This window comes from Hordeum vulgare, chromosome 4H (genome assembly GCF_904849725.1).
Source record: "Hordeum vulgare subsp. vulgare chromosome 4H, MorexV3_pseudomolecules_assembly, whole genome shotgun sequence".
NCBI classification, from domain to species: Eukaryota; Viridiplantae; Streptophyta; class Magnoliopsida; order Poales; family Poaceae; genus Hordeum; species Hordeum vulgare.
In genome coordinates this window covers 527,459,793-527,482,962 of record NC_058521.1, presented here as the reverse complement: position 1 = coordinate 527,482,962, position 23,170 = coordinate 527,459,793, and positions in this window count along the sequence as shown.

The following is a 23,170-nucleotide window of genomic DNA, read 5'->3' as shown; positions in this document are numbered from 1 at the left end:
TATAAGAATCCCATGGGCATGTCTCCGTACAAAATGGTGTATGGTAAAGCATGTCATTTACCTCTTGAGCTAGAGCATAAAGCTTATTGGGCAATCAAAGCGCTCAACTTTGATTTCAAACTTGCTGGTGAGAAGAGGTTATTTCACATTAGCTCACTTGATGAGTGGAGAACTCAGACATATGAGAATGCCAAGTTGTTTAAAGAGATGGTTAAGAGGTGGCATGATCATAGGATACAAAAGCGTGAGTTCAATGTAGGTGATTATGTATTGCTATATAACTCTCGTTTAAGATTCTTTGCAGGCAAGCTTCTCTCTAAATGGGAAGGTCCCTATGTTGTTGAGGAATTATATTGTTCCGGTGCTATCAAGATCAACAACACGGAAGGTAATTGTCCGAGAGTGGTAAATGGGCAGAGAATCAAGCATTATATCTTAGGTACTCCCATAAATGTTGAAAGCAATATCATCAATACCATAACTCTGGAAGAATACCTAAGGGACATTTATCAGCCTATTTCAGACTCCGAAAACGAAGAGGTATGTGATTTGGTAAGAAAACAGAGTCCAAAACTTTTCCAATAGGAAATTTTCTCCGTTTTGGAATATTTGAAAAAATAAAAGATTTGGAAGTAGTCCGGAAAGTGCGCGGGGAGGCGATAAGCCTGCACGGCGCGGGCCCACCCCCTGGCCACGCCGTGAGGGCTTGTGGCCACCCTGTGCGCCTCCCGGACTCCGTTTTCGTGCAGGGTACTCCTTCTGGTCTGGAAAAATTCATTATATATACTTCCGTTTGGTCTGACCCCTGCATCACGCAGATTTCCTCTGTTTTTCGTTTCGAGCCTATTTCTGTTGCAGATCTAGATCGCTATGACTTCTCCAAAAGCTTTGAAGGACAAGATCTTTGAGAAGGTCATCAATCCCTACCTCACGGAAGTGCTACAACACCCTGAATCTATCGAGATGCGTGAGGGGATGTTGCACATCCGTGATGTTGAGCGGCCCAAGAAGACCGAAAGCGTGCAGACGAGGCTTGAAGCAATGGAGCAACAAGTCTTCAAGTAGCAAGGGATGGTGGAGCGTGGACTCAACGCTAACCACATGATGATCACGGAGTTCACCAGCAAGCTCATGATTGATGCCAATGACATTAGGAAGCACCTCTCCAGGCTCTATGACAGGATTGATCAACTCCAGGGCCAGATCTATGACCTGCAAAACCAAAACTGTGAGTATGAGTATAGATTTAAATCAATAAGGTTGGCTGCAGATTTGAGGATTCCGAAGACTCGTTCATCTTTCCATGATGGAGCACCTATGCCTTGGAAGACGGAGGATCAAACTCATGTTGCAACAACTCCACCATCACCACCAAAGGAAGACAACTGAGCATTGGTATGGGCAATCCCCTTGGATTTTGCCAAGCTTGGGGGAGTTGCCCCGGTATCGTATCACCATCACATCTTTTGCCTTTACCTTTGTTCTAGTTTTCCTTTTCAGTTTTCTTTTTCTCTAGTAGCTTAAAAGTCTTAGTGTTTTAGTCTTGAGTTTTGCTTTGTGTCACCCCCGATGTATTCTTGCTCGTGAGCCATATAATAAAGAGTGTCTTAGTTGAAGGGCTTTGCCTCTTGCCATGATCAAAAGAGTGAGAATAGAACAAAAGCATGAAATATCATGTAATGATCTTATGGAAAGTGATGGCTTCACATATAGAAAGAATGAGGATTGAAACTTCTTGAGGGTAGGCAAACGTAGACCTTGGTCATTGTTGCAATTAATAGGAAGTGATAAATAAGGAGAGGTTCACATAAAAATATATCATCTCTCACACCATCTATGATTGTGAACACTCACTAAACTATTACATGCCTAGAAGTAGATGTTGGACAAGGAAGACAACATAATGAATTGTGTTTGCTTGGATCCGAACAATGTTATATGATTAGAGATCCCTTAGCATGTGACGATTGCTTCCACCTCATATTAGCCAAAACTCCCGCACCAAGTAGAGATACTACTTGTGCATCCATAAACCTTCAAACCAGTTTTGCCATGTGAGTACACCATACCTACCTATGGATTGAATAAGATCCCTCAAGTAAGTTGTCATCGGTGCAAGCAATAAAAATTTCTCTCTAATATGTATGATCTATTAGTGTGTGGAAAATAAGCTTTGTGCGAGCCTGTGATGAGGAAGACATAAAAGCGACAGACTGCATAATAAAGTTCTTTATCACAGGAGGCAATATAAAGTGACGTTCCTCCACACTAAGAAGACACGCATCCAAACCTCAAAAGCGCATGACAACCTCTGCTTCCCTCTGCGAAGGGCCTATCTTGTACCTTTACTTTTTGTCCTTGAAAGAGTCATGGTGATCCTCACCAATTCCTTATTTTGCCTTTGTCTTGGCTAACGTCATATGCTCGGGAAAGATCTATTTTTATATGTCAACTTGGTGGTAGGCATTCATGAATTATTATTGTTGACATTACCCTTGAGGTAAGCAGTTGGGAGGCAAAACTGTAAGCCCCTATCTTTCTCTGTGTCCAGCTGAAACTTTGATCTCATGAGTACCACGTGAGTTGTAGCAATTGTAGAGAACGGAAGAGTGATTGAGTATGTGGATTTGCTTTACAAGCTCTTATTTGACTCTTTTTGATGTTGTGATAAATTGCAATTGCTTCAATGACTAAAGGCTATCACTTGTTACTTCTCGGTAAGGTTCTTGATCCATGCTTTACTTTGTGAAGGAATTATCACTTTAGCATGAGAGATTATATGTTGGTATTGCTGTTCTGATCTTGATCATGATGCATGCATGTCCGTATCTTGTTGTGTCGACACCTCTCTCCCTAAACATGTGGACATATTTATTGAGCTCGGCTTTCGCTTGAGGACAAGCGAGGTCTAAGCTCGGGGGAGTTGATACCTCCATTTTGCATCATGTTTTCATGTTGATATTTATCGCTTCTTTGGCTGTTATTTCACTTCACGGTACAATTCTTATGCCTTTTCTCTCTTATTTTGCAAGTTTTACATGAAGAGGGAGAATACCGGCAACTAGAATTCTGGCCTGAAAGTGGAGCAAAGTTGACATACCTATTCTGCGCAACTCCAAACGCCGTGAAAATCAACGGGGATTTTTTTCCCGATTTATCGAAAATACTAGGCCGAAGAAGTGCTAGAGGGGGACCAGGGGGTGCCCACAAGCTTGCACGGCGCGGCCACCCCCCAGGCAGCGCCATGGGGCTTGTGGGCAGCCCACTCGCCCACTGGCCCCCCTCTTTTGCTATATGGAGGGTTTTGTCCAGAAAAAAAATCAAGGAGGAGCTTTTTCGTGGTTTCGCCGCCGCCACAAGGCGGAACTTGAGCAGAACCAATATAGAGCTTCGGCAAGACGATCCTGCCAGGGAAACTTCCCTCACGGAGGGGGAAATCTTCGCCATCGTCATCACTAACACTCCTCTCATTGGAGGGGACTCGTCACCTTCAACATCTTCATCAGCACCATCTCATATCCAAACCCTAGTTCATCACTTGTAACCAATCTCCGTCTCGCGACTCCGATTGGTACTTGTAAGGTTGCTAGTAGTGTTGATTACTCTTTTTAGTTGATGCTAGTTGGATTATTTGGTGGAAGAGTTTATGTTCATATCCTTGATGCTACTCATTACCTCTCTGGTCATGAATATGATTATGCTTTGTGAGTAGTTACTTTGGTTCCTGAGGACATGGGATAAGTCATGGTAATAGTAGTCATGTGAATTTGATATTCGTTCGGTAATTTAATATGTTGTATGTTGTTTTTCCTCTAGTGGTGTTATGTGAACGTAGACTACATAACACTTCACCATTATTTGGGCCTAGAGGAAGGCATTGGGAAGTAGTAAGTAGATGATGGGTTGCTAGAGTGACAGAAGCTTAAACCCTAGTTTATGTGTTGCTTCGTAAGGGGCTGATTTGGATCCACTAGTTTAATGCTATGGTTAGACTTTGTCTTAATTCTTATTTCGTAGTTGCGGATGCTTGCGAGAGGGGTTAATCATAAGTGGGATGCTTGTCCAAGTAAGGGCAGTACCCAAGCGCCGGTCCACCCACATATCAAACTATCAAAGTAACGAACGCGAATCATATGAACATGATGAAAACTAGCATGACAGAAATTCCCGTGTGTCCTCGGGAGCGTTTTTCCTCCTATAAGACTTTGTCCACGCTTGTCCCTTGCTACAGAAGGGATTGGGCCACTTTGCTGCACCGTTGCTACTTTTGTTACTTGTTGCTTGCTAGAATCATCTCACCACACAATCACTTGTTACCGATAATTTTAGTGCCTGCAGATTTTACCTTGCTGAAAACCACTTGTCAGATCCTTCTGCTCCTCGTTGGGTTCGACACTCTTACTTATCGAAAGGACTACGATTGATCCCCTATACTTGTGGGTCATCACTGCTCTGTCTCAGGTAAAATAGCATAAAACATGTGTAGCACTCCTGCTTCATCATATTGGATAATGCAGATGAACTTGTCTCCTAATTGTGGGATGTGCTTCTGATTGCTACCCCCTAGTACTTCTCTGTTGCGACCCTTCACAATTTTTCTCCAGTCTTTGACTATTAAGACTTGCTCGCATCGAGAAATGATGAATGCACTCGTGTGCAATGAAGGATATCTTGGCCGTAAGCTAACCATTTTCATGCGACCTTTAGACTTGATCCAACGAGGAACAACACTCACTGGAGTCCCTGTTCAATACATACATGTAACATACTTAGCAATGAAGTTTAGCTTAAAAACGAATGTATGCAAAAGATGCACTGAGGACAAATAGTAAAAATCTTATCATCTTTCCTAAATAGATGTGACCGTAGTTCAATACGCACACTAGTGGTCGCACATTTTGAGTGATAATATATCGAAATCCAGGAAAATAACTTGTCTTGATTGTATCAAGATGCTCAAGCCATGAAACATAATGACCTATCTCCTTGCAGTTTAGTTCAGCCCCGGGACAATAGTAGGTGTTGTCTACCAAGCGCTGGACATGTTTGCTTGAATGGAAATAAGCTATCAATAGAAATTAGTTGTCAACTATTTTTAAATAAACAATATAAATTACTTAATAAATATGCTTGAGGAACTCACATAATGGTATAACTGGAGGCGTCTGCACATCGACCCAGATGTCGATATTACCTTCAATTTCATCTTCCGGACGAATATCAAAGGTGATAAGCATATTAGGCTCAAATCCATAAGCCTTGCATAGTGCTACCCAATTTTTGCATTCAAAATAGGAGTAGGTGTCTGCATTGTACAACTTTACGGCAAAAGTATAACCATGCTTGGTCCTCAAGTGAACTATCTTTACCTCCATAGTTTTTTAGTACTGAAACCAATCTTATCCAAGACATAAATTCTTGCATGGCAGGGGATACGCTAGTAGAATATTAAAAAATAAAAATTATAAGTTGAAGCAAATGAAGTCATGCTTAATTACAAAAAAGACTTGTCGTTGTGACTTACTGTATCCACTTCGAAGTTCTCATCTAGCATGATGTTGAAGCGCCTACCACCAACTAGGTGAGGCTTGTCGCACATGCCACGCTCGTCTTCGCAGTATTCCCACATAACGAATTCCCTTTCGTCGTCAGACATTTCCTATGTTCATAGTTGAAACATTTAAAATCGATCGAAGGCAATTACCAAGAAACTTATAGGACAGATCACTATTACTCAATATGCAACGACAACATGATGGACAGTCCCTCACGGACTTTCCAACCGTCGATGATGGTCGCTACTCCTACTTCCCCTAGTGCATAACAAATATCTAGCACAAAGAGAAGAAGGAGAAGCGACCCCCACGACAACAATCAACATTCTTATTATGTCATATATGGTGGACACTCCCTCACCGATTAAACTAATTCTATTAAACACTTACTAAATAAACTATTTCTATTAAACACTTACTAGAAATAGTAAAAACTACATTATACCATAAAAATAAAAAACAGTTTAAGAGAGATGGAGGGAGGAGGGGGGAGGAGGGAGGAGAGAGTGGGCGGTGGGAGGGGGGAGGAGGAGGAAAGAGGAGGGGTGGGAGGAGGGAGGAGAGAGGAGGAGGAGGAGGGCGGTGGGAGGAGGGCTGCCGGCGGAGGGCTTGGCCGGAGGAGGAGGGAGGAGGGGCGGCCGAAGGAGGAGGGAGGGGCGCGGAGGGGGAGGAGGGCAGTGGGAGGAGGGAGGAGAGAGGAGGAGGAGGGAGGAGCGAGGAGGAGGACCAGGAGCAGCGGCGGCGGCGGCGGCGGACGACGAGGGGTGCGGGGGAGAGTGAGAGTGGAGTGGTGAGGGATTAGGAGGGGCGTCCGGTTGGATAAGTTGGAGAAGATAGACTTAGCAGTAGTGCTGGTTTCCGGCAAGCGCTACTGCTATTCAACTTAGCAGTAGCGCTTTACACAAGCGAGCGCTGCTACTAATGCTACCGTCGGTGGCCTCGTTGGGCCTCCTTTAGCAGTAGCGCTGGAAATATATCTAGCGCTACTGCTATGGAGCCTAGTAGTAGCGCTTTATGTTTCCAGCTGTACTGCTAAGTAGCAGCAGTGCGTGCTGTATTCCAGCGCTACTACTAGGCTCCTACCTATAAGGTTTTTCCTACTAGTGCACCCTTGAGGTGAATACGTTGGGAGGCGACACTATAAGATCCTATCTTTCTATGTGCCAGGTTGAATTTTTTTGCTCATATGTATGCGGTGAGGGTTAGCAATCATCGAAGACTAAATGATGGTTGAGTATGTAGACTCTCTAAAAAGCTCCAATATGTGACCCTTCCTGAAAGTATGATGAATTATGTTGCAAAGTTGACTGAAAACATAATTTTTTAGTTTTCAACAGAGTTTATGCTTCATACTTCGATGTTGTTATGAATTGCCACTTGTTTATAATAAGCTTTTATCATGAAAGTTATATGATGAAAATTCTCTCATGAAGTATTTATAAAGTTCTATTTGCTATTATTATAATGAGCATGATGTTGCTATGTCCGTACTTTGTTTTTATCGATACCTCTCTCTCAAAGCATGTGGTCATGACTTTCGTTATCGGCTTCCGCTTGAGGACAAGCAAGGTCTAAGCTTGGGGGAGTTGATACGTCCATTTTGCATCATGTTTTTTTACTGTGATTTATAGTGTTTTTATGCATTTTTCCACTTGATGGAGTAATTCTAATGCCTTTTCTCTAATAATATGCAAGGTTTACATCAAGAGGGAGAATGCTGGTAGATGGAATTCCGGGCCTGAAAAAGCTACGTCAAAGATACCTATTCTGCACATCTCCAGATGGGCTGAAACTTTACGGAGATTTATTTTGGAATAAATAAAAAATAGTGGAGCAAAGAAGTACGAGAGGGGGCTACCGGGCGCCAACTAGACACCAGGGCGCACCAGCCCCCCTAGCGCGGCCTGGCGTCTAGTGGGTCCCCTGGAACACCTCTGGTGACCATCTTCTGGTATAAATTCCCTTTACCCTAAAAAAATCAGAGGAGGACTTTCGGGAAGAAGCGTCGCCGTCTTGAAGCGAAACCTGGGCAAGATCACTTTTGCCCTCCGGCGGAGCGATTCCGCCGGACGAACTTCCCTGCCATAGGGGGAAATCGAGACCATCATCATCACCAAAAACCCTCTCATGTTGGGGAGGCCAACTTTATCAACATCTTCATCAGCACCATCTCCTCTCAAAACCCTAGTTCATCTCTTATGCTCAATCTTGTACCGAAACCTTGGATTGGTACCTGGGGTGTGACTAGTAGTGTTGATTACAACTTGTAGTTCTATGTTTAGATCCAATATTCTATTTAATATATCTCTTATCATGAGCATGTTTATTACTTGAGAGTAGTTACTTTTGTTCTTGAGGCCACGAGAGAAGTCATGCTGCAAGTAGTCATGTGAAGTTGATATTCGTTCGATATTTTGATGATATGAATGTTGTGATTCCCTTAGTGGTATTATGTGAACGTTGACTACATAACACTTCACCATCTTTGGGCCTAAGAGAATGCATTGTGTAGTAGTAATTATATGGTGGTTTCAAGAGTGACGGAAGCTTAAACCCCAGTTTATGCACTACTCCATAAGGGGGTCATTTGGATCCCTATGTTTAATGCTATGGTTAGAATTTATTCTTAATACTTTTCTCATAGTTGCGGATGCTTGCGGGAGGGTTAATCATAGTGGGAGGTTTGTTCAAGTAAGAACAACACCAAAGCACCGGTCCACCCACATGTCAAATTATCAAAATACTGAACGCGAATTAACCCAACATGACGAAACTTACTAGATGAAATTCCCGTGTACCCTCAAGAACGCTTTGCCTATTATAAGAAACTATTCCATCCTAACCTTTGCCAAAAAAAGGATTGGGCTACCTTGATGCACATATTGTTACTATTGCTACTTGTCACTTTTTTAAATTATCTTGCTATCAAACAACTTGTTACAGCTATTTTAGTGCTTGGAGAAATTACCTTGCTGAAAACCGCTTGTCATTTCCTTCCGCTTCTCGTTGGGTTCGACACTCTTACTTATCGAAAGGACTAAGATTGACCCCCTATACTTGTGGGTCATCACGCATTTGGTCGAAAGGATTTTCTTCTCTAGTTGGCGCAACCTTTCTCAAATGTTTTCTCCCATTGTCAAACTAGCCCATGGATAACTTTGTGTTTCTAACAAATAGGTCCGTGGGCTCAATTCCTTTATATCTTTTAACTCAAAATGATTTGAACTTGATTCTTTTTCTAAAATAAATCTTTTTCAGTCTAGTTTTTATAGTATTTATTCAAAAATACTTTGGGGCAACTATTTTGAGAGCCCGATATTTACGCAGATATCAATATTTTTGTGACGTAGATACCGAAGGAGGATACGCTACCGTCAACTTCACCGAGTCCACTTCCGACTTTGCTAATCCATGCAAGCATGTTTGAACCTTTGATATGGTGTTTGTCGTCACATTTGCTGGAGGAAATAAGTAATATTGGAGCGAAGAACCATCGGAGGGAAGGCACCCGTGGGCCACAAGCTAACAGGGCGCCCCTAGGTCGTGCCCTGTTGGCTTGTGGGGCCCACGTGGCATCGTTTGTTGTGATTCCAACGCTAAAAAATCATATATATATACTAGAAAACCCAGAAATAAAGAGAGAACTTCCGCTCCACCGCCGCAACTCTCTATCGACAAAAAACCCATCTGGAGCCTTTCCAGTACCCTGTCGTAGAGGGGAAATCATCTTTGGTGGCCATCTTCATCATCCTGGTGGAGGCCATGACAAGGAGGGAGTAGTTCACCCTCGGGGCTGAGGGTATGTACCGGTAGCTATGTGTTGAATCTCTCTATCTCTCTCTCTTGTTCTTGAGATGGCACAGTCTTGATGTATCACAGGCCTTGCTAATCTAACTGGATCATATGATTTTATTCCATTCTTACCTTGTTGTGATGAATTGAATCTTTCCCTTTAAGATCTTGTTATGTTGGATTGAATATTCTGATTTGAGAACACTTGATGTATGTCGTGCATGCGGGTACCCATAGTGACATTGGGGTATTCATGTGATTCACTTGATATATGTTATGGCATCAACTTGCGGATTCTGGTGACCTAGACGATCAATGCATAGGGGTTGATTGCACGTTTTCATACTATGTTCTCCAATAGAAATCTTGGGGTGCTCCTTGAAGTTCTTTATGTTGGATTGAATATGAAGAATATGAAATTGTTTGAGGCATGTTGTATAATTATCCCACGAATACTTGAGGTGCCATTGGAGTATCTAGCTGACATTAAGGTTGATTGATATGCATCATGGGTGTTATTCTAATACAAACTCTATCACTCTTTGTGACACTTATAGGAATACCTCAAAAGATTGATCAGAAAGAATAACTTTGATGTGGTTCTACTACCTACACCAATTTCATCTTATTGTTCTCCGCTACATAGGAACTTTGGAGTGATTCTTTGTGGCACATTGAGGGATGATCATATTACTTTATTATGTTAGCATTGTTGAGAGATTGTACTAGTGTAAGTATGAACCCTAGGACTTATTACCAAGCATTTATACAACATTTTGCTCGCCGTTTTACACTTGCTACCTTGCTGTTTTTATATTTTCAGATTACAAAAAGCTTTATCTACTATCCATCCTACACTTGTATCACCATCTCTTCACCGAACTAGTGCACCTATACAATTTGTCATTGTATTGAGTGTGTTGGGGACACAAGAGATTTCTTGTATTTGATTGCAGGGTTGTTTGAGAGAGACCATCTTCATCCTACACCTCCCATGGATTGATAAACCTTAGGTCATCCATTTGAGGGAAAATTTCTATTGTCCTACAAAACTCCGCGCTTGGAGGCCCAACATAATCTACAAGAATAAAGTTGTGTAGTAAACATAATTTGTGCGCAATGTAAATTTGATCCCATGCTAATCGAGGTGTCGACCTCCCCGTCTTATAGTTTTCCTTGAGTGTGGTTTCGGGTGATTCTAGGCCTCATGGCGTGAAATGGATGTGTACTCGTTATGTGTGTTTACTTCTAAAATACTGTAAGCGAAATTAATCTCACTGACTATTGAAACCTGTTGGTTGTGGGTAAAGAGTACACCCTCTGTAGAGTGAAAACAATTTGAGTAGCCGTGTCCATGATCAAGGACGTCTCGTTGACAGGTAAAGTATCAGTATTCATGTCGGTCTCCTGAGAGCAAATAATTTCTATGAAAACATTTACATGTGATGATATGAATGTTATATTTATTGGCTAATCTCTTATGATGACTGATGCATCGAGTATTCCGTGGGTTGGTAAAATCACCCGGATACTCGTATATCTTTATGTTTGAATATAAGCTCTTTTCGTGGTGTCACTCAGATGCTCGACTGTGGCGTATGTAATGTTACTTTCATTATAAGCCGTTTATGTGGTGTTGCCCAAACGCCCGACAATGGCATGCTGATTATTATATAAACCCTTTGTGCGCACTACAAGAATACCCCTTATAAAGCAACACAAATTCTATAAAATTTTAACTATATGTTGCAAAATTCACAATAGATACACATATAGGCGTTGCCACATATGCGTTACAGATTTACAGCTCGTGACCCTCTCTCTGGAACATATGAAAAATATAAACCAAGGAAAGGAGAGAGAAATACCAAACACATGAAAGGAGATAAAAAAAATAAACAGAGCCCCAGATTCCCTTCGTCTCTCCCAAATCGATGACACCAACTGCACCGTCTCCCTCCTCCGACACACCTCGCCGTTGGCCGTCCCCCTCCCCTCCTACCACCTTGTAGCATAGGAGACCACCAGATTCGCCGCACCCCACCCACCCACCCCTCTTGCGCCCCATCTCTCTCTTCCCGGGTCTCATTGTTGCGGCACCTGCGACGGTAGATTCCGGCAACGGCCGGTGAATCCCTAGGGCCCCTCACACCTCTATGGCCTCCCATCCAGATTGATCCGACGTTCGCGGCCACCAGGATCCACCCACGGTCCTCCCCCATTGCTAGGGTTTCAAGCGTCGGCTCTAGCGCCAATGGCCATGTCATCCTCCTCTCGCCCGGTGAGTACATCTTCCCCTCCCCTCCCTTCGTCCTCTCTCTCTCTCTGTCCTTATCTAATCTCAGATCAATGCAATCACACCTACATAATATTAAAGCTGCTCAGTTTCAGTTATGGTTTTAGCAGAAGAAAATTGAACTAATGTGTGGTAGGCCCTTCGAATATTCACATTATATATGTACCAAAACCTGAAGTGTTGCAAATGTTTCTCTCTTGCCAAGCAATGAGACTTGGATTCGTGTACATTAAGCACCAACATATAGAAGTGTTGTACAAATTGATGTTATGTGTTGTACTCTTGCAACGGTCCCTTTTTACCAACGATAGTATAAGTGTTGCATTACGTGCTAGCAACTCCAGATAAGGCAACGCATCCCAAACCGTTGGTAAATGCACTAGCAACGCATATATGGACTTTTAGATACGGATAAAAGCGTTGCTATAGGTGTGGTCCTGTTGTAGTGGCGGTGTTGCCTAGATGCCCGACTGCGGCATGAATGTTATCATTTTTAATATAAGCCCTTTCTGCGGTATCACCCAGACGCACGATTGAGGTAGGGAATGCTTTATTTTTCTTATAAGCCCTTTACGATTTGTCGCCCCGACACCCGACTATGTCAATTTATTTCCTGATTACCTTTTGAGGCATCGCTTCGCACACCTGATTGTGTATTTTAATTTCCTTTGGAATTTTTGGGCGGACTCCCGCACGGCTTTTCCATTTCTTGATTTATTCCAACTTGGAGTTAAATTATTACGCTTGTTGAATGTTACATTTTATTTAACTAGCACATGTGCATTTTGTCTGCATTCATTATATCTTATGTCGAGGCTATCTTGTTAGTAAATTCAAAGTACTCACCTGCCTTGTTGATTTGGCCAGATTGTGATGAAGGTGATCTCATGGATGAAGAGTACGATTGCGAGTCTGACGCTTAGAGGAGTCATAGTTAGTCTTGTGATCCTAGAGTCCACCATTGTATTATACGCCAACTCTTCCACCATCCAAATAAATTGCCAAGCCTCACTCTCGCGCTTGACATGTTGTAGTATATTGAGTTATGTCTCCCACTCCATTATGACATATCCAGCACCACCATATTGTGAGTCAGTAGTACTACCACCATGTGTGTTGTTAAATATCCGCCTCTATAATTAATAGGGCCAATTCCATTTCCCCCCTAATTTTGGCCCGACCTCATCTTTACCCCTAAATAAAAACAGTGCTCAACTTTGCCCCTCTTCCGTTAAGTGCACTTATAGACATGCCCTTCCGTACATTTTCCGTCCAGTCAAAGGCCTTTGACCGTTACATTTTTCTATATGCGCACTTAACGGTCAAAGGCCTTTGACTGGACTGAAAATGTACGGAAGGGTATTTCTATAAACGCACTTAACGGAAGAGGGGTATAGTAGAGCACTGTTTTTATTTAGGGGTAAAGATGAGGTCGGGCTGAAATTAGGGGGAAATATGTAAATGTCCCTAATTAATATTGGCGTGCTTGTAATAAATTGTTGAGTGACTTTAGCTGAATGTTGTACAATATCAAGTGCTACTAGTTTTCTGTATCAATGATTGTCGACGAGCTTGAATTAGTTTCTATGTTGGAATTACATTAAGGGCTATTTTCTAATAATTTTTTTATTCAAGAACTGGTCTTCACACAGAATGTGTGAGTACTGTAACCGCTTAATCCAATTGGGAGTTAATATTTCAGATGCGGTAGTGGTTAACAAAGTTCTTGAGTCGCCTTCACCTAGATACAAGAGCTTCGTGATGAACTATAACATGCAAGGGATGGAGAAGACGATCCCTGAATTGTTCACGATGCTCAAAACAACGTAAGCAGAAATCAAAAGGAGCATCAAGTGTTGATGGTGAACAAGACCACTAGTTTCAAGAAAGGTAAAGGAAAGAAGGGAAACTTCAAGAAGAAGGGCAAGCCAGTTGCCACTCCCGTGAAGAAACCTAAGGATGGACCCAAACCCGAGACTGAGTGCTTCTACTGCAATGGGAATGGCCGCTCGAAGAGGAACTGCCCCAAGTACCTTGGTGATAAGAAGGCTGGCAACGTCAACAAAGATATATATGATATACATGTTATTGATGTGTACCAAACTAGCTCTTTTAGTAGTGTCTGGGTATTTGATACTGGTTCAGATGGTTATATTTGTAACTCGAAACAGGAACTACAAAATAAACAGAGGCTGGCAAAGAAGAAGGTGACGATGCGCGTTGGAAATGGTTCCAAGGTTGATGTAACATCCCAATTTTCCAAATTGGGAATGTTTTACATTGTAGCTAAGCATCTATGCATATCGATTTAAATAAAGTTTGCATTTGAATTCTTTCGACTTTTGCTTTTGCATTTCTATTTTTTTTCTTCACACGAGAAGTGCCGGGAAATAATCTCTTGCACGCAAAAGAGAGCGGAGGAAAATGACCCTCCAAAGTGCGAGGCATTTTTGAAATATTTTGAGTCAAGAAAGCCGAAGTTTTATCGCGAAAATTATTGCAAAAAGAAAATATAGCATAAGGGAAAAAAATTCTGAAAAAACATTTTTTTAAGTTTTTATTTTTCCCTCGGAGAAATGTTAAACGGGTAGAGGATATTTTTCTGATCATTTTGGTATATAATATCCTATATTAATTATTTTATTTGTTTCCTTTTATTTTTCGTTTTAGTTTCTGTTAAAAAAAACAAACGGGAGATATTCTGGGGCTGATCCCCATCGCCAGGAACGCACCACCCAGGCCAAACCGCAGCCAGAAATCTATGGCCAAAACCCCCACACACCCCCTCCTTCTTTAATTTTCTTTTTTCTTTTCCCCTTTCCTTTTCTTTTCTTTCTTTTTTTCTTCTTCTCTCTATCTTTCCTTCCCTCTTCTTCTCCCTTCCTTCCCTGTTCTCACGTGAATTTCCTTTCTTCCCAGCTCCCTTGCCTTCCATGGCAGGCCGATCCCCTTCCACCTCAGCTTGATTCCCTACCCTCCTCGGCCCTCCTCTCCCCCTATAAATACTCCCCACCGCCGCCTCGCCCCGTTCCCCTCCTCCCCATGCCGTCTTGCCGCCCCTGCTGTACCTCGCCGGAGCTCCGAGCTCGGCCTAAGCTCCGTCCACTCCCCTGCCCGCCCCGAGCCTCCCCAAGCCACCCCGGCGCCGCCACTCTTCGCCGGAGGACCGCCTCCACCCCCTGGGCCCCTTCGCAGCCGTCCCCGCCCACGGATACCTCGCCGCCGACCACCACCGAGCCGCCACCGCCTCTGTCCTCGCTGGAGACCACTGCCCACGGTGAGCCTCTCCCTCTGTTTCTCCTTCCACCGTTAGATCTCGCACAAACGCGTGAGATTAGAACCTCGTACCCCTTCGGTTTTAGTTAAAAGACCGCCCGGTTTTTACCCCACTTATTATTAAGCCGAAGCGTTTTTGTTATACTTCGGCCGTATGCTAGTTTTCCCCGCAGCAAACGAACCCGCAACCAATCAGGGACTGCCGCGTGTCTGTTAGAATCTGTTTTCTTTTTTCTGTTTAATTCCAAAACAGAGAAAGTTTCAAATTTGTTTTGATCATAGATTTTGATCTCGAACTCCAATGGAATTTAAACTTGTTCCAGTAGATCACAATTTTTCTGTAATTTTTAAAAACATATAATTTGTCTACGTTTGAAATTTTGAAATTTGAATTAGATCAGATTTAGTTTAAACCTTGTTTTGCTTATTCCAGGAGTTTAAAAAATGATTTTGATTTGATTCTTTTTGCTACTGCTTCCTAGTGATTATATATTACTGTGCTATAAGTTTAAAAATTGTTTAAATATTTGTACTTGGGGTTTTAACAGAAACAAGTTTCTGCCTTAGTGACGTATAGTGAATTCTTTCAGTTAGGCCATAGCAACTATGTACTTGTGATGTTATTTTTACTTGTTGTTTGATTGTAGTGCTTATGGTGTGTATTTTGTTTGTATCGGTAGATCACCCGGAGGGCGAAGCTTGTTACTTAGAAGCGCTCGATCAAGACAAATATCATCAAGGCAAGTCATTTTGATCATACTATTTCCTATGTTTTTCGATGCATGGTAGTTTCACCTTTCTTTGCCCAATTGCATGCTACTTAGGTACTTGGAAATTTTAGTATAGGTTGTAGTATCATGTGGTAGGCACACAACAACCCCGATACTTGGCCCCGGGACGACAAATTTCATATTGCTATGCTTGAGTAGACGGGATTTCGGTTGAGTGCATAACACAAGTGATGCGAGGTTGATTAAATAATCAAGACCGGTTAAGACAAGATTTTCAAGACCTCGGATGCAATGCAACTCTGGGTGAAGGACGGTTGATCGGCTCCCTGGAGAAACCAGTGGATGACCCGGGATGCTGGAGACGGCCATGACATGTTGCGGAAAGCTTCACCCAGGCTCGAAGAGACGGACGGAGGCTTCAAGACCCAAGGCTTACCTGCACAGCCACAAGTCATTACAGGCTCTGGCTTGGTTGGACAACGCGGCGACTCTGGACAGGCGGTGCTAGCAGATGTAGAAGAACAGTAGGAATGGATGGGCACTGACAGGGATTCAGAGGGACCCGTTGAAAGACCATGTTTTGATCATCCGGTCTTCAAACACCCTGAAGTGCGAGGACGTACTTGGAGGCGATCAAATCTTGTGGGGAACGTGTGCAAAACTCTGCAGAGTGCCCAACCTAATCGATTAGCCGTGTCTACGGTCATGGACAACTTGAGCCGAAGGCATTGAAATTCCCCTGAACTCTCGACACAACTTAGTAATGATGTGGGTATTAACAACAACTCGGGTACGAGAGTTGGTTGGCGGAACTATCTCGTTAACAACAAACAATGTAGTAATATTTTGCTTCCAGCCCCTCTTGTTGTAGGAGAAAATTGGCTTTATGCAAAACTTATAGCCCCACCTGCCAAATATGCATGTAGAGATAGTTGATTATTATTTTACCCCCCCCTCTCTTTGATGACTTGGCGACATATTCCATATGCTGACCTACACGGCTGCAATGTATCATGTTGCAGAGTACTTTTCCGACCAGGAGTGAGGCTACGATCTACGCTCAGCGACATGCCCTGGAGTCGGATGGACTCGTCTACCTGATGCTTCCGCTAGTCTTCGTTAGATATCTCATGAGATGGCCTTCAGCCACTTTATTGTAATCCATTATTGTAATAAAGTACTCGATATGAGATTTCGATTAATAAAGTTGTGTGATTGAACTCTTGATATATACATTGATGTACTGAGTGTGTACCAGCATGATCTTGGGATGGTACGGAAACACCAGAGGCTTGACTCGTCTTGAGTCAGGTCGCTACAGTTGATGTGATCGTTGTCGGCACGCTCGCTCTTCGATTACCATCATGATTAGTTTTGAACCTAAGTAATTGTTATTTGGTGCCTACGTTGAGCATGAACATTATATCTAGATCTTGTTTATTGCGAGAAGGTTATTCATTTAAATCAGATAATAATGGTTGTTCAATTTATATGAGTAATATCTTTTATGGTCATGCACCCAATGTGAATGGTTTATTCTTGTTGAATCTCGGTCGTAGTGATATACATGTGCATAACAATAATGCCAAAATATGCAAAGTTAATGATGGTAGTACCACTTACTTGTGGCATTGTCGCTTAGGTCATATTGGTGTAAAACGCTTGAACAAACTCTATGTTGATGGACTTTTGGAATCACTAAATTTTGAATCGCTTGATACATGCAAACAATGCCTCATGCGCAAGATGACCAAAACCCTGTTTTCCAACGCTACTGAGTGGGAAAGTGACTTATTGGAAATAATACATACTGATGTACGCTGTCCAATGAGTGTTGAAGTGCGTAGTGTATATCATTACTTTCTTACCTTCAGTGATGACTTAAGCAGTTATGGGTATGTTTACTTGATGGAACACAAGTCTGGAACTCTTGAAAAGTTCAAACAATTTTAGAGTGAAGTTGAAAATCATCATAACAAGAAGATAATTTTTCTACGATCTGATTGTGGTGGTCAATATTAGAGTTACAAGTTTGGCTCACACTTAAGATAGTGTGGAATCGTTTCACAACTCATGCCCCCGGACATGAGAGCCTAATGGTGTGTATGTATTGTGCATCACACTTCATTAGATATGATGCATTTTATGATGTCTCTTACCGACCTGCCATTGTCGTTTTGGGGTTATGCATTAGAGACAACTGCATTCACTTTAAATAGGGCACCATCTAAATCCGTTGAGAGGACACCGTATGAACTGTGGTTTGGCAAGAAACCTAAGCTCTCATTTCTTATGGTTTGGGGCTGCTATGCTTATGTCAAAAGGCTTCAACCTGATAATCTCGAACCCAAAGCGAAGAAGTGTTTCTTCCTAGGATACCCTAATGAAACAATTGGGTACACCTTCTATCTCACATCCGAAGGCAAAGTCTTTGTTGCAAAAAATGGATCCTTTCTAGAGAAGGAGTTTCTCTCGAAAGAATTGAGTGTGGGGAAGGTAAAACTTGATGAGGTTAATGAACTGTCACTTCAATTAGAGAGTAGCACGACACAGAAAAATGATTCTGCGACGCCTACACCAATTGAAGAGGAAGCCAATGATGATGATCATGAAGTTTAGATCAAGTTACTACCGAACCTCATAGGTCGACAAGGACACGTATCGCCCGTGTGTGGTACGGTAATCGTGTCTTGGAGGTCATGTTGTTAGACAACAGTGAACCTATCAGCTATGAAGAAGTGATGGTTGGCTCGATTTTTGACAAATGCCTAGAGGCGATGAAATCAGAGATAGGATCCATGTATGAAAACAAAGTGTGGACTTTTGAGGACTTACCACATAGCTGTAAGGCCATCCAGAACAAGTGGATCTCTAAGAAAAAGAAGGACACATACGGTAATGTCACCTTCTATGAAAGTGCGTTATATCGACTAGAGGGGGGTGAATAGGCAATTTTTATAAAATTTTCATTGAGGAAATTCCTTGTGAGGAAAGTCCCAAGTCGTGAACTGAGTGCAGCAGAATAGGTACTGAGGAAAGTGTGCAAAACATCAAAAGCATAGTCGTCAGAGTGAAATGAAACATTCGGTTTGCACAAGTACCGTGTTCAGGATATGCACATGAAGAATAAGTGAGGTGAGGGATTTGAGGTGAGGAAATTGTGATACTCTCCAGTCAAATTCTTTGAACAGTAAAGATCAAAGTCATCATCATACAATTGAGTAAATTAAAGGGTTTAGGAATTAGAACTAGGTGCTCGATGAAGACAATGGTTTGATGACCCAGTTCCAACTGCTATGACAATCGTACGTCTGGTTTGGAGCGGCTTGGTATTTAAACCAAAAGACACACAGTCCCAAGACACTAAGTCCTTACCATATTCTCATTGGGCTAAGGACACACAGTCTTCGCCCAACATTCATGGTAAGTCTTCAGGGAAGACTTCCAAACCCGCACAAACTCGGTCACCTGGAAATCCAGAATTCACTGCTGGATGCTATAGACCATGATGCCTAACCGACTCGAGGATGCATAGTCCTCAAAGGCAACAAACGTCGGTTCCACACATGAACAATCTCTTCAGTGATGCTCAATCACTTTGGGGTTTTGGTTTGGGTGCTTGGGTTTTACCTCACTAATGATTTTATCTCAAAGTCTTTGAGGAATGGGTTGCTCTTAATTGACAAGTGTCAGTTTCTCTCGCGGAGCAGCCAACCAGCTAGTGGTTATACGGGGCGGCTATTTATAGCCAGGGAACAATTCCAACATGATTTGACATAAATGCCCCAATGATATGACCATTATGCGGATAAGTTTAGGGATAGCTAGCACGCGACGCCGCAATGGTCAGAACATTTCAACTGTGAAAGTCCTCATGTCACTCATGTTCCTCACTGGTAGGTAATTCACACTAGCGTAAACCTAACTCCTCGGTTAGAGCAAATTCATCAGAGACCAGAAGATCTTCGTCTCTATCACTTAAGAATTTGACTCAACTGTTGAAGATTTCCAAAGGCTTCACTCGAAGGGTTTGTACGTGTACGCTTTGAGATGAGCATCACTTGGAAACTTTTCCTTACTTTTACCTCGACCCCGTTAACAGTACGTGGTCCTATGACATAGAATATAGAAAATGAAACAACAAAAACGAAAGTCTTCATGCTTCAAAGTCCTCGCATCAATTTCGTCACGGACACACCAATTTCCTCACTTTCTAACTCTTCGAGGAAATAGCAAACTCTTCAACCGAAGACATACATTTTTAGGGGTTGATATTCTTCGAATAACTCAAACTCCTCAGCGACTTATAGAGCATGTGTACACTCACAAACATATCAATCTCTTAACCTATAAGTCTTCAATACACCAAAATCACTAAGGGGCACTAGATGCACTTACAATCTCCCCCTTTTTGGTGACTGATGACAAATAGGTTAAGTTTTCAACGAGAATAATAATATGAAGTGTAAGTACAAAGTTTGAGGAATTTTATCGCAAGATATAGAGAAACTCCCCCTGAAGATGTGCATATTTGAGGAATTTTATTTGGACTGCAAATGCACATTGAGGATTTATACCATGGAGATCTCCCCCTATATCTTGTAATCCATGCACACATTTGACATATATCATGAGGAAGTTGAAATGCATGATGGAAAGTAGAGTCTGACGAATTTCTGCATGCATGCATTAATCAAGATGAGGAATAAGCATGCGAGGAAAAATGGTTCAACAGTGTCAGACCACCACCGGGCATAAGTTTACAACTCATACAACTAAACACTTCAAAAAAAAGAGAGTTGCAACTTAAAGAAAATATAATTCAAAAGCCCATAAAGTAGACCCACTTGAAGACTAACTCAGATTTCTCCCCTTTGTCATCAAGTACCAAAAAGGGATGAAACTAAGAACTAACACCCCTGAATAATATCAACTTGTTGGTGGAGGAGGAGTGCTGGTGTTGTTGGGGTCGTTCGTCGCAGCTATGTCGTCAAGATCTTCAGCTTCATCAGTTGTGCGCGTTGAAGAAAATGAGCTAGCCACTAAGTGAGGAACTGGAATATTCTTGTACTTCTTCTTGGGCGGCCAGGACCAATCTAAGTCTTGCTGGAACTCCATTTCAGTGAATTCCTCAGAGGTCTTGTGGTGAGACAAAATGTCCCATTGTGGGGACCCCGACTGGTAAGTCGAGATCGTCGTGCCCAGTGATCCCAAGGATCAATGCTCACTTTACACAGATACTCAATAATAGAGTCTTACATCCATACATACCGTTTGATACAATAAATGACCACTTTGGTCGAGTCTTACATACATAGGGCTTTAAAGGCCAAAGCACCAAACTAGACCAATAGCGGAATTATTGGTTGAAAGCGCGAACCCATGCCATCAGCCTTAACCTACAGGCATTCTGACTGGGAAGCATCCTAGCTCGCAAGAACGTCACCAAGTTAATCTTCACCATATCCTGTTCTTTTATACCTGGTCAATGAAATAACCAGTGGCAAGCCAATGATTACCTTGAATGTACTCGCAAATAGCCCATGATATGAACATTGAAAGTGAAGGGTAACACTATCATGCATCATTAGTGTAACTCAGCTGGGTGGAAGGGTCATGAATATGCATTAGGTTAAAGAATTACTTTTGAAGAACAGGTTACATATATCAACATATCTGTTAAGGGCAGAACCATCCGGGTTCACCCTATATGCCAAGTCACCGGACTTGTCATAACCTCAATGTATCAGCTGAGGGCTAAACCATCCGGGTTTACCCTATATGCCAAGTCATCGGACTTGTCATAACCTCAATGTATCAGCTGAGGGCTAAACCATCCGGGTTCACCCTATATGCCAAGTCACCGAACTTGGTCATATTATTATGATTATAACAACACCTTTTTACACCACACACACACTCACACTTGGTTTATGCGGAAACGCTGGACGTAGATTAAGCAGCACCACCCAACTGTCCTTGACCGTGGACACGGCTATTCGAATAGTTTGACACTCTGCAGAGGTAGTACGCTGGACCCACGAGAAACGGGAAACTTCCGTGTCATCCACAACTCGCGGTATATCACATATACCCGAGGTAAGTACCCGATCATTGTCTTTCCCCTAACGATACTAGACAAAGAGGTCCACTTGATTGGTGCCCAGCCCACATGTTGTACGTCTTACGAGCACCGACTCTGGACAGTATCAACCATGCGGGGACCAACGGTGTGCGTGGAACTCATAATAATCGCATAGTCATCCTACCTGGCACGACCCCATCACGAGAGTGACCACAATCACTCCCGCCACTAGTAATGTGGCTCTTTGCTAGCACCGACCAGAGGAATCAACAAATCCCCGTCCCATAAAGGGGTATCGTGGTCGTACTGGTAAGGTTGGGACGATCGACACATCATAAATCTAATCCCATTTCCGAAACCATACTCACACAAAAACACCGGTGCATCACTTCACCAAAAGTGATCACCCACTCATCATCACCCTCGGGCATTAGTGGCACCCGACGGGGTTTTTATAAACTTTTATTTTAACTCATCATCATGCTCATGATAATATGCTTCTATCTTTACTTGTCAACATGGTATTAGCATGACCCTCAAGGGGTAGGGTCAGGCTCAGTGCAATGATCCTATAACTTTACTAGTCAACATGACAGTAGCATGATCCTCATAGATGGTAGGGTCAAGCTCATCATGCTTGTGCTCTGAGGAGACATATGAATAACATCACTATCGTGCAGTGCTTCGAAGAAGCCTTCGGTACCATCACACCAATGATGAACCGGTATTGTGATCTCATGCAACGAAAAAGTACTTGCTATTCTAGCATGCATCAAGGTATGTGCTCAAGTCATGGTCAAAGGGCTGCTTGCCTTGCTCACGTAAGTCCTCGGGGTCTTCGAGGTCTTCCGCTCCAACTCCGAATACTCCGTCCGTCAACTATCGTCGGAAACAACTATGGTAAGCCATATAGCAAGCAGAATAAAAGTGTTCTATACATAGAAGTTTTATTTTTCTTGGACCTCTCTGGTCATAAGAAAAATACCTGAAGCTTCTCATAGGAGATTTGAATCATCAAGGATTTTTGAATAGGTGAAAGGAGCATTAGGTGATTATTGAAGGAGTCAACAGAAATCATTCTGTTAAAAATGAGTGGAGGCACCCATTTAACAGAGAAGGATTTTAGAAATATTTAGGAAGTGGTTTCACTGGATTTGGAGATGGTATGAATATTCTAGAGATTTTACAATGAGGAATAAATAGCAATAGGAGCTATTTATTTATTGCAACAGAAGTAAGTCACACAAAATGTTGACCAGGGTTCTAAAAATAGAGAAGGATTTTAGAAGTCTCTGGAAGTTTGAATCACCCCATTTGAAGTTGATTTGAATCTGCTAGGAACTTTGAAAGGTGGGATATTTTATATCCAGATTGGGATTTTAAATAAAACACCACAGAAAGTTGGGAGGGAAAAATGTGCAAAGCACTTATTTGG